Raw genomic sequence first — 15402 nt, 5'->3', positions numbered from 1 at the left:
GAACATAACTTCTAATGAGAGGGAACCCATATAATGGGTATCTGGGCCTGGCGTGACCCCTTTAAAGGAAGTGTTGCCATGGCAGATTATTGCTAGGTCTAACCCCATTTTGTGGATTGTGTCCTGATATAGTAGGTTTAGGTCACTGCCGCCGTCCATTAGGACTTGTGTAAAGTGGAGTCCGTCAATTATCGGATCTAAGACTAAGGCAGTCCGACCTGCGTTCCGGATACCTCTAGAGTAATCCTGATGGTCAAAGGTGATTGGTTGTAACAACCAGTGGCTAGATTCCTCTGGGACAGGCCGTATAGCGCGTATCTCCGTAGGCGCCAATCTGTTTTTTCCTTTTGTCACATGAAGTGAATTTACTGTTTTGACTTCTTGTGGGAACTTCTTTTGTTCTCCAGTGTTCTGCTTATGGGATTCGCTGTCATCCTTGCTTGGTATGTCGAGCCCCTTGTGTTCGGCGTTGAGTTTGCCAGATTGCTTGAAGACCCAACAATCTCTGTGTGTATGGTTTGCCGGCCTTCCGGGGGTACTGTGGATTTGACATATTTTGTCTAAGATTTTGTTGAGGTCAGATAGCTCGTCACTGTCATCTTTGGGGGGCGGCTTTTTCCGATTTTGCTGAGAGCTTTTGAATCCGGCGTTGACTGTCATGCTCTTCGGGCTGTTATCCTTGATCCGGCGCTGTTCCTTGCTACGGTGCGGTTTCCCGTTTCCATCTCTGAGTTCGGATGTACTTGGGTCGCTGGTGCTACTTCTTGCCAACCAGCTATCCTCTCCTGCGCAAAATCGGGTCATGAGGCTTGTCAATGCGACCATTGTTCTTGGCTTTTCTTGGCCAAGGTGTCTGGCGAGCCATTCGTCTCAGACGTTATGTTTGAAAGCTGCTAGGGCTTCGGCGTCCGGACAGTCGACTATCTGATTCTTTTTAGTAAGAAATCTGTTCCAGAGTTTCCGGGCTGACTCTCCGGGTTGTTGAGTTATATGACTTAGATCGTCTACATCCGAAGGTCGGACATAGGTCCCTTGAAAATTTGTCCGAAAAGAATCCTCGAGCTCTTCCCAACTTCCTATGGTGTTTTCGGGAAGGCTTTTAAGCCAATGCCGGGCTGGCCCTTTGAGCTTGAGGGGTAAGTATTTTATGGCGTGGAGGTCATCTCCTCTAGCCATGTGTATGTGGAGGATATAATCCTCAATCCAGACTCCAGGGTCTGTTGTTCCGTCGTATGCCTCTATGTTTACGGGCTTGAATCCTGCTGGAAATTCATGGTCCAGCACCTCATCGGTGAAACATAGGGGATGTGTGGCGCCCCTGTATTTGGGTGTGCTGCGATGTTCGGATATTTGTTGCGTTGCATTGCTTACTAGAGCTTTCTTTCTTGGCCCGTAGATAGATCTGGTTGGGCCGTATTTTTGATGCGAATCCTTGTGTGGATCACATGCCGGATTGAGTGTGGCGCCCTTTCTCGCTCGATGTCGGTCGTGGGGTCGTCTATCCGACCTGGTGGCTTCCTTGTTTTTTGACTGTGGGGGCTCTAAGGCCTCCTCATCAAATTCCGGTAGTAATTTTTGCTTCGGATAGCTCTTTGTGTGGTGACTGTCACCGTACCTGTGTGCGGTGTTGAGTACTTTGCCCCATCTGATTCTGAGTGCATCTTCCGCTGTTTTGAGCTTGCGCTTCTGCTTTTTCAGGCTACGCGCAGTGGCGACGAGCCTTTGGTGGAGGTTCTTCTGCTCCAGCAACTTGTCCGACGTGAGGTCGTCCGGACTATTGTATTCGCCGGGGACGGGTTGTTCGGTTTGTTCATCCAAGTTGCCCTGTTCGGACGGTTGCTCGACGGCATGTTCGTCGTTCGGCGGTTCGCCCTGCTCTATGGCTGGGTCTCTGTCGAGGTGGGGTTTGGCGTGGTGCTTACGCCGCCGCTTTGATTGCTTTTCGAGGGAACGATCCCTCATTGCGCCCTTTTGATCCTCGTTGTCGTTTCTTTTAGGTGTGTCCACCATGCATACATCGTGTGATGAGGTGGTTGTCCAGTGCCCTACAGGTGCTAGTTCTTGTTCGTCTCCTTCATCGGCGTCCATACCGTCGATGTCTTCGGAGTCGAAGTCGAGCATGTCGGTTAAATCGTCCACAGTGGCTACGAAGTGGGTGGTGGGTGGGTTTCGAATTTCTTCGTCGTTCGCATCCCAACCTTGCTGACCATAGTACGGCCGGGGCTCTCCTGACAAAGAGAGGGACTTTAGTGAATTCAGGATGGCCAAAGGGCGAGTGCTGAAAGACGTCTGCGGCGGTGAACTCCATGATCGGAGCCCAATTGGGTTCGATTGGAAGGGGTGCGGGAGATTCGGAGTCCAGAAAGGAGTCCGGCACCTTGGAGTCACAGGCCTCACCAAGGACTAGGCTGGTATTCGGCTCGATCGCCGTAGAGATTGCAGCTCCGGGGGCGGTGTCCAACCGTCCCCGACAGGCGCGGTCGGCTCCGAGCTAAGGGTCGGAGAGGACACCTGAGCGGCGCTCTGGGCGCTGTCCTGCGGTAGAGCTAGATCATGCCCATCGTGACAGTGCGGCGCGCTCGGCCGTGGCTTGAATCCGTCAAAGATCAAGTCCCCACGGATGTCAGCCGTGTAGTTCAAACTTCCAAATCTGGCCTGATGGCCAGGGGCGTAGCTTTCGATCTGCTCCAGATGGCCAAGCGAAATGGCCCGCAGTGCGAAGCCGCCGAACACGAAGATCTGTCCGGGGAGAAAAGTCTCACTATGGACCGCATCATGGTTGATGATCGAAGAAGCCATCAGGCCTAAAGGTGAAGACACAGAGGAACTCTCAATGAAAGCACCAATGTTGGTGTCAAAACTGGCGGATCTGTGGTAGGGGGTCCGAACTGTGCGTCTAGGCGGATGGTAACAGGAGACAAGGAACACGATGTTTTTACCTAGGTTCGAGCCCTCTCAATGGAGGTAAACCCTACTCCTGCTTGATTAATATTGATGATATGGGTAGTACAAGAGTTGATCTACCACGAGATCAGAGAGGCTAAACCCTAGAAGCTAGCCTATGGTATGATTGTTGTTCGTCCTATGGACTAAAACTCTCCGGTTTATATAGACACCGGAGAGGGCTAGGGTTACACAGAGTCAGTTGCAATGGAAGGAGATCTACATATCGTATCGCCAAGCTTGCCTTTCACGCCAAGAAAAGTCCCATCCGGACACGGGACGAAGTCTTCAATCTTGTATCTTCATAGTCCGGGAGTCTGGCCAAAGGTCATAGTCCGGCAATCCGGACACCCCCTAATCTAGGACTCCCTTAGTGGTCATTGACAAGTTTACAAAATATGGCCATTTTATTCCTGTCAAACACCCATACACTGCCCAGAAAATTGCTGATCTCTTCTTGGACAATATCTACAAGCTTCATGGCATGCCTCTCTATATAGTGTCTGACAGGGATCCAATGTTCACAAGGAAATTTTGGCAATCTCTGGTAAAGAGGACATGAGCTGTACTTAATATGAGCACGACATATCATCCTGAAACTGATGGATAGACTGAACATGTTAATCACCAGGTTGAATGTTTTTTGAGGTGTTTCATCAGTGCTCATCCGAAGAAATGGGCCAGGTGGATCTCACTTTGCGAGTTTTGGTACAATGCAAATTGGCACTCGGTACTTAACAAATCTCCATTTGAAGTCCTTTATGGCCATGGTCGTCGGTACTTTGGAATTTCTGCTTCTGATTCCATTGATGCCGTTGATTTACAGCAATGGTTGGATGCTCGGGCAGTCGTTCAGCAGTTGGTGTGCCAACATCTGTTGCGTGTTCAACAAAGAATGAAGCACCAGGCTGACAAGAAATGCACCAAAAGAATATTTGCTGTTGGTGATCGGGTATTTCTCAAACTTCAACCATATGTGCAGTCCTCGGTGGTGCACAAAGCTAATCACAAACTCGCCTTCAAGTACTTTGGTACATTTCTTATCCTGGAGAAGATTGGAGAGGTGGCTTACCGCTTGCAGTTACCAGCGGCCAGCCGTATACATCCAGTTTCCTTGTTTCACAACTGAAACGTTGTGTGCAGCCACACCATGAGGTACTCAACTCGCTCCCCTCTATCGATGCTCATCTCCAGTTTCCTGTCAAGGTGCTGCAGGAGCGTATCCGCCTTTCAGACAATAGATCGGTGGCGCAACTTCTGGTCCGGTGGAGTGGGGGAGACGCGTCTTCAGCTACCTGGGAAGACAGGGATTCCCTTTGTCAGCTGTTTCCACGAGCTCCGGCTTGGGGTCAAGATGACTCTCAAGAAGGGGGGAATGACAGCGAGCCTAGTGCCAGAACAGAGCAACCAGGAGAGCGTGAAGACGATGATTCGACTCATGGGCCGACTGCATGGAGCACTCGCGCTCGGCAACTTCCCCAGTGGCTTGCAGGCCCGAACTGGGCCTGTTAAGGGTGTATGTTGGCATATAACCGTTGGCTTGTGGTGCATGTGGATCTGGGAAGGATTTGGTGGCTGCGGCCAGGACCACATGCGTGTGTGAGCTTGTACTGCCATCCATGGCGAATTGATCCCCAATCAGAGAAATACTTTCCGCATCTCACATGGACTATTGCGTTGTTTACTCCTTGTCGTTCTCTCATATATAAACGCATCTTGAATCTCTAGCTCATACGACCACGATTGAGGTAGCTCCAATGGAGGAAACCCAACACAACCAACTCATGTGCTACACTTTGCTCTGCATCCTTGTCATGGCCATACTCGTTAAGCTCAAGCACAGGCAAGCCACCTCTGCTAGCCGCCTGAACCTACCTCCCGTCCCATGGGTGCTGCCGGTGATTGGCCAGATGCACCTCCTGCTCGGCGCCATTCCGCAACAGGCCATGCACAGGCTCGCTCGTCGGCACGGACCCGTCATGCTTCTCCGTCTCGGACATGTCCCAACACTCGTGCTCTCCTCTGCTGAGGCAGCCAGGGAGGTCATGAAGGTCCACGACGCCGCCTTCACCGACCGCCCCGTGTACACCACCACAGACATCTTCACCTACGGCGGTGAGGACATCTCCTTTGCGCGCCATAGCAGCAGGTACTGGAAGGCCCTCCGAAAGCTCTGCACCGTCGAGCTGCTGAGCCCGAGGCGGGTCCGGTCGTTCTATCGTGTCCAGGAGGAGGAGGCGGTGAGGCTCGTGCGGTCCGTTGCTGATGCCGGCCGCATCGTCAATGTCGGTGACATGCTATAGGTGATGATGAGCGATGTGGTCATGAGGGTGACATGCCATGTTTTTCTAAAGACACTGTCGCCTCCAACACAACTAAAACTGCCAGGAAAAACGTTTGAAAAGCCATGCTCTCCCATCGAACTGTCACCATTTAGCTTTTCTGTTAAAATTTCAGTAGCAGATTTTTTGGCAATAGTTGATATAACCAAAAGGCTTGTACTATATTACTTTGGCATCTTGTAGGAATTTCAATTTTTTTTGGATTTTGATGAAAATCTTAAATCAAATGAATTTTGCCTATTGTAACATTTGGCTTAAAATTAGTTAATATGGCACACAATTTCATTGTTAGAAATGTTCCATTACCCACCATAATTACCAGAAATTTGGAAATTTTACTGAAATTTAAAACCCTGCTAGCTACCACCTTTTGCTTGCTACATGATATTTCAATCTCACATATTTACGTGTGTGTCACCAGGACCTTTTCGCTGCGGGATCGGAGATGACAACCACAACAACAATTTGGGAAATGTCCGAGCTGATGAGGAGCCCACACATAATGGCTGCCACACAGTCCGAAGTTCGAGGAGTCCTCCACGGTAAGACTGAGGTGACTGAGGCCGACATCGATAGCCTGCTGCACTACCTGCAGATGGTCATCAAGGAGACCTTCAGGTTGCATCCACCGGTGCCGTTTCTCATGCCGAGGCTTTGCACTGACGCAAACAAAGGTCATGGGCTATGATATTCCACAAGGCACCACGGTATTCGTGAATGTGTCGGAAATCGATAGGGACGAGAATAGATGGACTAATGCGAGTGAGTTCATGCCCAAGAGGTTTGACGGTGAAAAGTTGATTATGGTGGTACGGACTTCAGATTCCTCCCTGGCGGCACTGGACGGAGAATGTGCCCTGGTATGATGTTTGGAGTGTCAAACATCGAGATGGCTCTTGTGAGCCTTCTCTATCACTTTGACTAGAAGCTTCCCGATGGTGGGAACCCGAAGAACCTTGATATGAGTGAAGCATATGGGATCACAACCCGTCGTAGGACCGAGCTTGTGTTGGAAGCTACTGTTTTTGTGCCTTAGTTTGGTTTGTCTACATGACTGCTACCTCTTGAGCTTGCATTGGTTTTTCCCTTGAAGAGGAAATGGTGATGCAGCAAAGTAGCATAAATATTTCCCTCAGTTTTGAGAACCAAGATATCAATCTAGTGGGAGATGACGCACAAGTCACCTAGTACCTGCACAAACAATCAAGAACCTTGCAACTAACGCAATAAAGGGGTTGTCTAAGTGCATCTAGTGCCACCCTAGTTGGTTTTGGAGTATTGACGACAAAGTTGGTTGAGGGACTAATGCGTTTGTGAGAATTGCAGGATAACGCAGGTAGTGCCCCTCATTGATTTGGTTTACCTACCGGAGATGACCCCTAAAAATGTATGAAGACATTGAAGACTATGACATGAGAAGACATTACGTGAAGACAATGGAGCGCGAAGACTGTGTGGTTTCGTCGTTTCCTTTCTTCTTTGTTGAGTCATAGGAACCACCGTACTATTAAGTGGGGTCCAAGTGAACTAAGTCAGAGTGACTGAAGTGATGCTCAACCCAAATCCTATGTCTTCGAGCGAAGACAATGAGAGCAAATCTTATCCAGAGTTGGATGAGTCAACTTTTCTTGTAGCCCAAGTAAAGTTGCCGTGTGTGTTTGAAATCTAACCGTTGGAACACGTGTCAGTTCCTTAGTGACCCAGCGTCATTTCGGACAAATCAGGTCGGGTTGTCTAGTGGCTATAAATAGCCCACCCCCTACACCATAAATTGGTGTCTGCTCAGAGTTTGTATACGGCTTTTGTCGTTTGAGAGCAACCCACCTCGAAGCATTTGAGAGAGAGAAATCCTTGCGAGGACAAAGCCCAAACACCCAGAGCCAAAGAGTGTTAGGCATCACTGAAGTCTTTCTGTCTGTGTGACCTGAAGACTTATTACACTTGAGGACTGTGTATCCTCCAGCCGGTTAGGCGTCGCGTTCTGAGCATCCAAGAGTCATTGTGGATTGCCGAGTGAACGAAGTCTGTGAAGGTTTGGAAGTATCCCTTGAAGACTTACCAGAGTGATTGGGCGAGGACTAAGTGACCTTAGCTCAAGGGGAATAAGGTGAAGACACGGTCTTCTGAGTTAAATCTCAGCCTCCCTAACCAGACGTACAGTTGTCACAGCAACTGGAACTGGTCCAACAAATCCTGTGTCCTCAACAAGCAACTGGTTCTATCTCTTCCCTCCTTTACTTTGAGTTTGTCTTCGTGAAGTCATTGCTTATTGTTTTATACGATTGACTTCATTGCTTGACTACCATTATTGATTGGCTTCATACTATCTTCCATCCTAATCCTACTACCTAGCTGCTATTAATCTTCAAACATTAATGCTATTGCATACTTGTTTATGGCTTGCTTGTTGTAGTTTATCTTCCGCTGCATATAAATTAGGTTGTTTCTATCGTTTGTCTTCGAAACTTCCATGTTTTGAAGACTTTCCTAAAAATCGCCTATTCACCCCCCTCTAGTCGATAACTAGCACTTTCAATTGGTATCAGAGCAAGGTACTCCCTTGTTCTGTGTGATTCGGTTTAACCACCTGGAGTTTAGCTATGTCGACTGCAGGGATAATCAAGGTCTCCACTGCTTGCCCCGTGTTCGATGGAACTGAATATCCCTACTGGAAGAATAAGATGCGCATGCATCTTGAAGCCATTGATGTCGACCTCTGGTATGTCGTCAAGAACGGCGTTCCCAAAACTGGTGAAGGTGTCACCCCCACTGATGTCAAGAAGTTCATTCAACTGGACTCGACTGCAAAGAACATCATCTGTGGTCATCTGACCAAAGGACAGTATGGCCGTGTGAGTGCTCTGGAAACGTCAAAGCTAGTCTGGGACTGGCTGTCCAAGGTCAATGAAGGCGTCTCTACACAGAGAGACCAGAGGATCAGTGTTCTTCGCAATCTCTTCAATCGCTTCAAGAGAAACGACAATGAAAATGTCCAGCTCACGTTTGATCACCTCACCGACATCACAAATGAGCTTCAGGCTCTCGGCGCCACTGAGATCACCAAGCATGAAATTGTCAAGACACTGCTGAGATCACTTGACACCTCTTTTGACACCCTTGCCCTCATGATACAAGAACGTCCTGACTTCAAGACACTCGATCCGTCTGATATACTTGAGAGGCTCAACACACATGAGTTCCAGCTTTCTGAGAAAAGAGATATTTATGGCCCCAACCATGGCCAAACTCGTGCTTTGAAGGCAAAAGCTGTTTCCTCATCTGAAGAAGAAGAATCTGACTGCGGTTCTGACGATCCTGAAGACATTGGAAAGGAACTTGCCATGCTTGTGAAGAAGTTCCAGAGGTTCACCAAGAAGAAGGGCTTCAGAAAGTCTTCACGATCCAGCTCAAGAAATGATGAAGCTTCCACTCATGACAACAAGAAGAGAACCTGCCACAAATGCAAGAAACCTGGTCACTACATATCTGAGTGTCCACAGTGGGACAATGAGAAGAAGAAGAAGAAGAGCAAGGAATATGATTCTGATGACAAGAAGAAGAAGAAATCCTCAAAATCTTCTTCGAAGTCTTCATCATACAAGAAGAGCTCATCTGGCAAGGCTCGTGCTTTTGTTGGCAAGGAAATGGATTCAGAGGAGGAGTCTGCTTCGGAGGAGGCGGAGGTGGATTCTGGTGAGGAGTTTGACCCTGGCGTTGCAAGTCTGGCTCTAGCCACAGCCTATGTCGCCAAGTCCATCTTCAACACTGAAGACAATGACGTCCACACCAACGCTGAAGCTGATGACAAAGACTATTCTTCTCCCACCTACTGCTTCATGGCACGTGGTGACAAGGTAAAATCTCGCGATGCTTACTTTCAAACTTCAAGTGAATCCAAACCCAGCTACAAAACACTTGCTAAAATTGCAACTGAACAACAAAGGGCTATGGAACATACACAAAAATTGTTAGACAAAAGCGATGACCTGTTGGACGCGGAAATGACACGTTCACAGTCCTTAGTAGAAGACATAATAAATCTTCATGCTAAGTACCAAGAACTTGAAAATCTTCATGATACGCTCTCAACCACATATGAAAAGCTCTCCTATGATTATCTTCAAAGGAAGCAAGAGCTTGAGAAATTGAAAGCGACTCATGAAGATCTTCAAGCAGAGAATGAGTCACTTCGCGCTCAACAGATCAGTCCCGCTCAGGATGAATTCGAACCACCATGTTTAAAATGCATTGAGCGTGATAACGCTACATCTGTTGCTGAATGTTCCACTGCTGCTGCTGTTTCATTGTCTTCAACTACTGATGTGGTTACTAACCCCTCTGCGGAGGATACCACTAGTATTGCTGATGAAAATGCTAGGTTGAAGACATTGCTTGAAACAAGGATGTACAAAAGTTTGAAGGGACATCAGACTCTCTGGGATGTCCTCAAAAAGCAGATTCTGAACCGAAACCCTAGGAAAGAGGGTGTTGGGTTCGAGAGGAAAATGAATGCTGATGGTTCCTACTGGAAGCCTGAGCAGTATCCCAAAACCACATGGGTTGCTGCAAAGGAACCTTCAGTGGATCCATCCACTTTATCTGGATTTACCTGTGCTAATCCTATTATTATTGATGAATCCTTTGATGCAAACTATAAAATGTTCAAAAATCAGAATGGTGAAGTGTTTGCCAGGTATATTGGTACTAACTGCAGGAATGGACCTCCTATGAAGAAGATCTGGGTACCCAAAAGCTGCCTTGAGAATCTTCCAGTGAATGTCATCATGACACCACCAGTGAAGAAGACAAACCCCAAACCAAAGGCATCATATGGTCCAACGGCTACTTGCGAACACAAGACTCACTTGAGTCACCCTAACGCCAATGTTTTGCAGGGAAATCATACTCAAACTCATGAATATGAGCGTGTGTCTTCAAATCGATATGTTCATAGAACTAAGAACTTCTCTGCTTATTCACATGAGTATCATTCATCTCCTGCAAGGCTATTTGCTAGGGCTTCAAAGCCGAAATTCTCAGATGCCGCACTTAGACTCATTGCTTCTAAGCCACCCCTGAAAATGTGGGTGGTGAAGAAGAACTAACTCTCTTTTGCAGAATGTGGTCTCCAGCCAGCAATCAATGGCGTCCGATATAATTGCTGGGGACCTAAAACATAAAGGGACGCATGATAAAATGACTTACTATGAATTCCACATATGAATCTCTTATCTGTCATACTGTGTGCTAATCTTGATCTAAACTGTGATAATCCATGTGTGTGTAAAATGCTTATGCTTCACAACATACCTTGTGAAGCCTATCCTCCTAACTGCACTGTAGGGCATGTCACCAAAAGCTTCAGAATGGATTATTGACAGTGGATGCACTAATCATATGACTGGTGATCAAAGTCTTCTCATGGACTCAACCTTACGTCCATCCGACAAGAGTAAAATCACATTTGCTGACACTGGTAAAGGCAGAGTATTGGGTCTAGGTAGAGTTGCAATCTCAAGGGATCAACACATGGATAAAGTGATGCTTGTTGAATCGCTTGGATTCAACTTAATGTCTATCTCAATGCTTTGTGACTTAAACATGATTGTGATATTTGGAAAATATCGTTGCCTTGTACTAATGGAATCTGACAAATCTCTAGTCTTTGAAGGGTATAGGAAAGGTGATCTATACATGGTAGATTTCTCAGCAGGTCCAAAACTTGCCGTATGTCTTCTTGCTAAAGCTTCAGAATGCTGGCTCTGGCATCGAAGGCTGGGGCACGCTGGCATGAGGAACTTGCATACTCTCGTCAAAAGGAAGCATGTCATAGGCATCGAAGGTGTCAAGTTCAAGAAAGATCATCTATGTGGTGCCTGCGAAGCTGGAAAGACGAGAAGAGCCAAGCATCCCTCGAAGACAATCATGACAACATCTCAACCCTTCGAGTTGCTTCACATGGACTTATTTGGACCTACCCACTACTCCACCCTCACAACAATGGCGTGTCTCTATGGCTTCGTCATTGTTGATGACTACTCAAGATACACATGGGTGCACATAATTCTCTACAAGACCGAAGTACAAGATGTCTTCAGACGATTCGCCAATCGAGCAATGAACAACTATGGTGTCAAGATCAAGCATATCAGAAGTGATAACAGCACTGAACTCAAGAACACCGGGCTTGATCTTTATCTGGATATAATGGGAATCACTCATGAATTTTCTGCTCCATACACACCTCGGCAAAATGGCATTGTAGAGCGCAAGAACAAAACCCTCATCGAGATGGCTCGAACAATGCTTGACGAGTACAAGACACCAAGAAAGTTCTGGCCTGAATCCATTGATACAACTTGTCACATCATCAACCGTGTCTACATCCATAAGCTTCTAGGCAAAACATCCTATGAGCTCCTCACTGGCAAGAAGCCAAATGTCAGCTACTTCAGAGTCTTTGGTGCTAGATGTTGGATCAAGGATCCCCATCACAAGTCAAAATTTGAACCCAAAGCTCACGAAGGCTTCATGCTTGGCTATGGAAAGGATTCGCACTCTTACAGAGTCTTCAACCTCTTCCACTACAAAATTGTTGAAACAGTGGATGTGCGATTTGATGAAACCAATGGTTCACAAAGAGAAATTCTGCCAAGTACACTTGATGAAGCTCCTTCCTGTGAATCTATCAAGTTGATGGGAACTGGTGAGATCATGCCCTCTGAAGCACAGCCTGAAGAGGAACTTATCATCTCTGCACCAAATCAACCTGAAGACAATGCTCAGACCGAAGACAATTCTCCCAATGATGACAATGATCAGCCAGAGCAGAATCTTCGTCCTGTTCATCCTCGTGTTGCAAATGAATTTCAAATAGAGAAGATTATTGACAGCATCAATGCACCTGGTCCGCTCACTCGCTCAAGAGCAACACAACTAGCAAATTTCTGTGGGCATTTTTCATTTGTGTCAATATCAGAACCCAAGAAAGTTGCTGAAGCTTTTATGGAACCTGAATGGATTCAAGCCATGCAAGAAGAAGTTCAACAGTTCAAGCTGAATAATGTTTGGGAACTTGTCAAGCGACCTGACCCTCGCAAGCATAACATTATTGGAACAAAGTGGATATATCAAAACAAGCAAGATGAGCATGGTCAAGTCATCAGAAACAAAGCTCGTCTTGTGGCTCAAGGATATACTCAAGTTGAAGGAATTGACTTCGATGAAACATTTGCTCCTGTTGCTAGGCTTGAAGCTATTCGCATACTGCTAGCCTATGCTAATCATCACAACATCTTGCTATATCAAATGGATGTAAAGAGTGCATTTCTAAATGGCAAGATTGAAGAAGAAGTATATGTTTCACAACCACCTAGCTTTGAAGATCCAAAACATCCTGATATGGTGTACAAACTGAACAAAGCACTGTATGGCCTCAAACAAGCTCCTCGTGCCTGGTATGATACAATCAAAGACTTCCTGAAGAGCAAAGGCTTCAAACCTGGATCTCTCGACCCCACACTCTTCACGAAGACATATGATGGTGAACTGTTTGTGTGCCAAATATATGTGGATGACATAATCTTCGGCTGCACCAACCAGAAGTACAGTGATGAGTTTGGGTACATGATGCAAGAGCAATATCAAATGTCCATGATGGGAGAGCTGAAGTTCTTCCTTGGTCTTCAAATTCGTCAGCAACGAAATGGCATCTTCATATCTCAAGAAAAATACCTCAAAGATTGTCTGAAGAAGTTTGGAATGGAAGACTGCAAAGGCTACACGACGCCAATGCCAGCAAGCACCATCTTGGTCCCGACGACAATGGTAAAGAGTTCGATCAGAAGGTATACCGCTCCATGATTGGTTCTTTGCTTTATTTATGTGCATCTAGGACAGATATTATGCTTAGTGTTTGCATGTGTGCTCGATTGCAAGGGGCACCAAAGGAATCGCATCACTTAGCTGTGAAGCAAATTCTTCGATATTTGGCTTACACCCCAACACTAGGATTATGGTATCCAAAGGGCTCAAGGTTTGATCTGGTTGGATTCTCGGATGCTGATTATGCTGGTGACAAAGTGGATCGCAAGTCTACATCAGGCACATGTCATTTTCTTGGTCGATCACTTGTCTGTTGGTCTTCAAAGAAGCAGAACTGCGTGTCACTCTCAACTGCTGAATCTGAATACATTGCTGCTGGATCTTGTTGTGCTCAGCTTCTGTGGATGAAGAAAACTCTCAAGGACTATGGCATCGATCTGAAGCAAGTCCCTCTCTTCTGCAACAACGAAAGTGCCATCAAGATTGCCAACAATCCAGTCCAGCATTCGAAGACAAAGCACATTGAAATACATCATCACTTTCTCAGAGATCATGTTATGAAGAAAGATATAGATATCATGCACGTCAACACTGAAGAGCAACTGGCAGATATCTTCACAAAGCCCTTGGACGAGAAAAGGTTTTGCAAGTTACGGTGTGAGCTAAATATCTTGGAATCCTCGAATGTCCTGTGATCAGGCACACATCCTAACACTTATGCATGTTGATGACTTAGATGTGCAACACACAAAGTAATGTATATCTTCAATCAATGAAGATTTACACTCTGAGTGTGAATACATTAACATGGAATTTGACTTCGGAGCACCACGATAATTGTGCGTCGTGTCTGGGTCTAATACTTCCTATACGGTGGGTAACGCCACCACCAAATTTCTCTGTTTGAAGTGTTTCACTCATGGCATTATTTTGCAAAGATTTCGCATTTGGTTTGTCTTCAGTTTCAATTTATCTTTGTGATTTTTCTGTGCTATAGTGATTTGATTGCATATATATATATATACTAGCATTCTGTCCTCTACAGCATTCACTTATAGCTATGTCTTCAAGTTGAATCTTTTGAACTAAGTGAATGTGATCGGACCCTAATCTCTCACTGCTTACTATCTCAACTCTATCTGTCCAAATCATATGCATTCTATTGAAACTGTCGAATGTCTTCTCTGCATCCTTGTCAGCAGAAGACACAGAGACAAACATCAAGTTCTATTTAAATGAATCATCTTAATTGTCGATATCCGGAGAAGCCGGAATGAACATCTGACATACTTGGCGGGTGTGGGAACGTGGGACAATTCTAAATATGTTGCATGCTTGCCACGTACCCCACGGATGTGAACAGACAGGGGCACCTACGTAATTGCGCTGTGCTGCACACCTACTTATAAATATGTGTCCCCTGCGGCAAAGAAATCCTTCTTCCACCTCTCCACCTCCGTCAAAACCCTAGCGCCACTGCTAGCTCTCGACGACGCCGGCGACGAAGCGCTTAGCTGCCGCAACTTCTCCGACGCCGTCCTCACGCCGGCCGCGGACATCTTTCTCTCCGCCTCTCCGTAGGTGTCCTCCGTCGCCAAGTTAGGGCACGGTGGGCTGAACTGCTCGGTCTCTCATTCTTCCCATCTAGCAGTTCTTTGTGCGGTAATTATAACTCTATTTTTACCACCTTTTTGATCTTCATAGATTCATCCTACTTACTGAAAGTGGTTTCTGCCTACTAAATGTTAGATCTATTCTATCTGCATCTCATAATGCCTAGTCTATTCACTTAGATTTCCTATCTAGTTTGATTCCTCACTTGTACTTATTCACGGATTGGTACAAATCTGGAACCAACTCACCACATATAAGTGAATGTCTTCACATCATGAGGTCAATGTCTTCAAACTGATTTATCTTCAAAATCTTCTGAGAATGCATATGACCTCTTCCCCTTCCCTTGCATCTCTAATGCTGTCACAGGTACATGTCCGTGGGAGAATCCCTTGGTTCTCATAGTCTGCATTCATTTGCAGAATACTTACAGCACCATATCAATTCTCCTGAAGCCAGTTCCTGCTTGACCAGCAAGCGTAAATCTCTAAAGCCTTTGAACGTATTGAAGCCATTCAGCTTGAAGTTCATGGCTGCAGAAAAATCAGCAAGGAAGGGTGGCAGACAACGCAAAGGAGGAACATCCAAAGATCTGCCTGATGACCTAGCAGAACTGTACAAGACAGACCCTGAAGAGACTTATCATCAGCGCAAGACACGAATCCAATGGATTCGACGC

The 15402-nt window shown here is 46.3% G+C and overlaps 1 pseudogene; it reads left to right on the top strand.

Annotated features, from left to right (window-relative positions):
- Positions 1-4700: 4700 nt before the first annotated feature.
- LOC119282521 lies at positions 4701-6321 on the top strand (annotated as a pseudogene).
- The last annotated feature ends 9081 nt before the right edge of the window (positions 6322-15402 follow it).

This window comes from Triticum dicoccoides, chromosome 3B (assembly GCF_002162155.2).
Source record: "Triticum dicoccoides isolate Atlit2015 ecotype Zavitan chromosome 3B, WEW_v2.0, whole genome shotgun sequence".
In the NCBI taxonomy this organism is placed as follows: domain Eukaryota; kingdom Viridiplantae; phylum Streptophyta; class Magnoliopsida; order Poales; family Poaceae; genus Triticum; species Triticum dicoccoides.
This window is presented reverse-complemented; position numbering and strand designations above follow the sequence as displayed.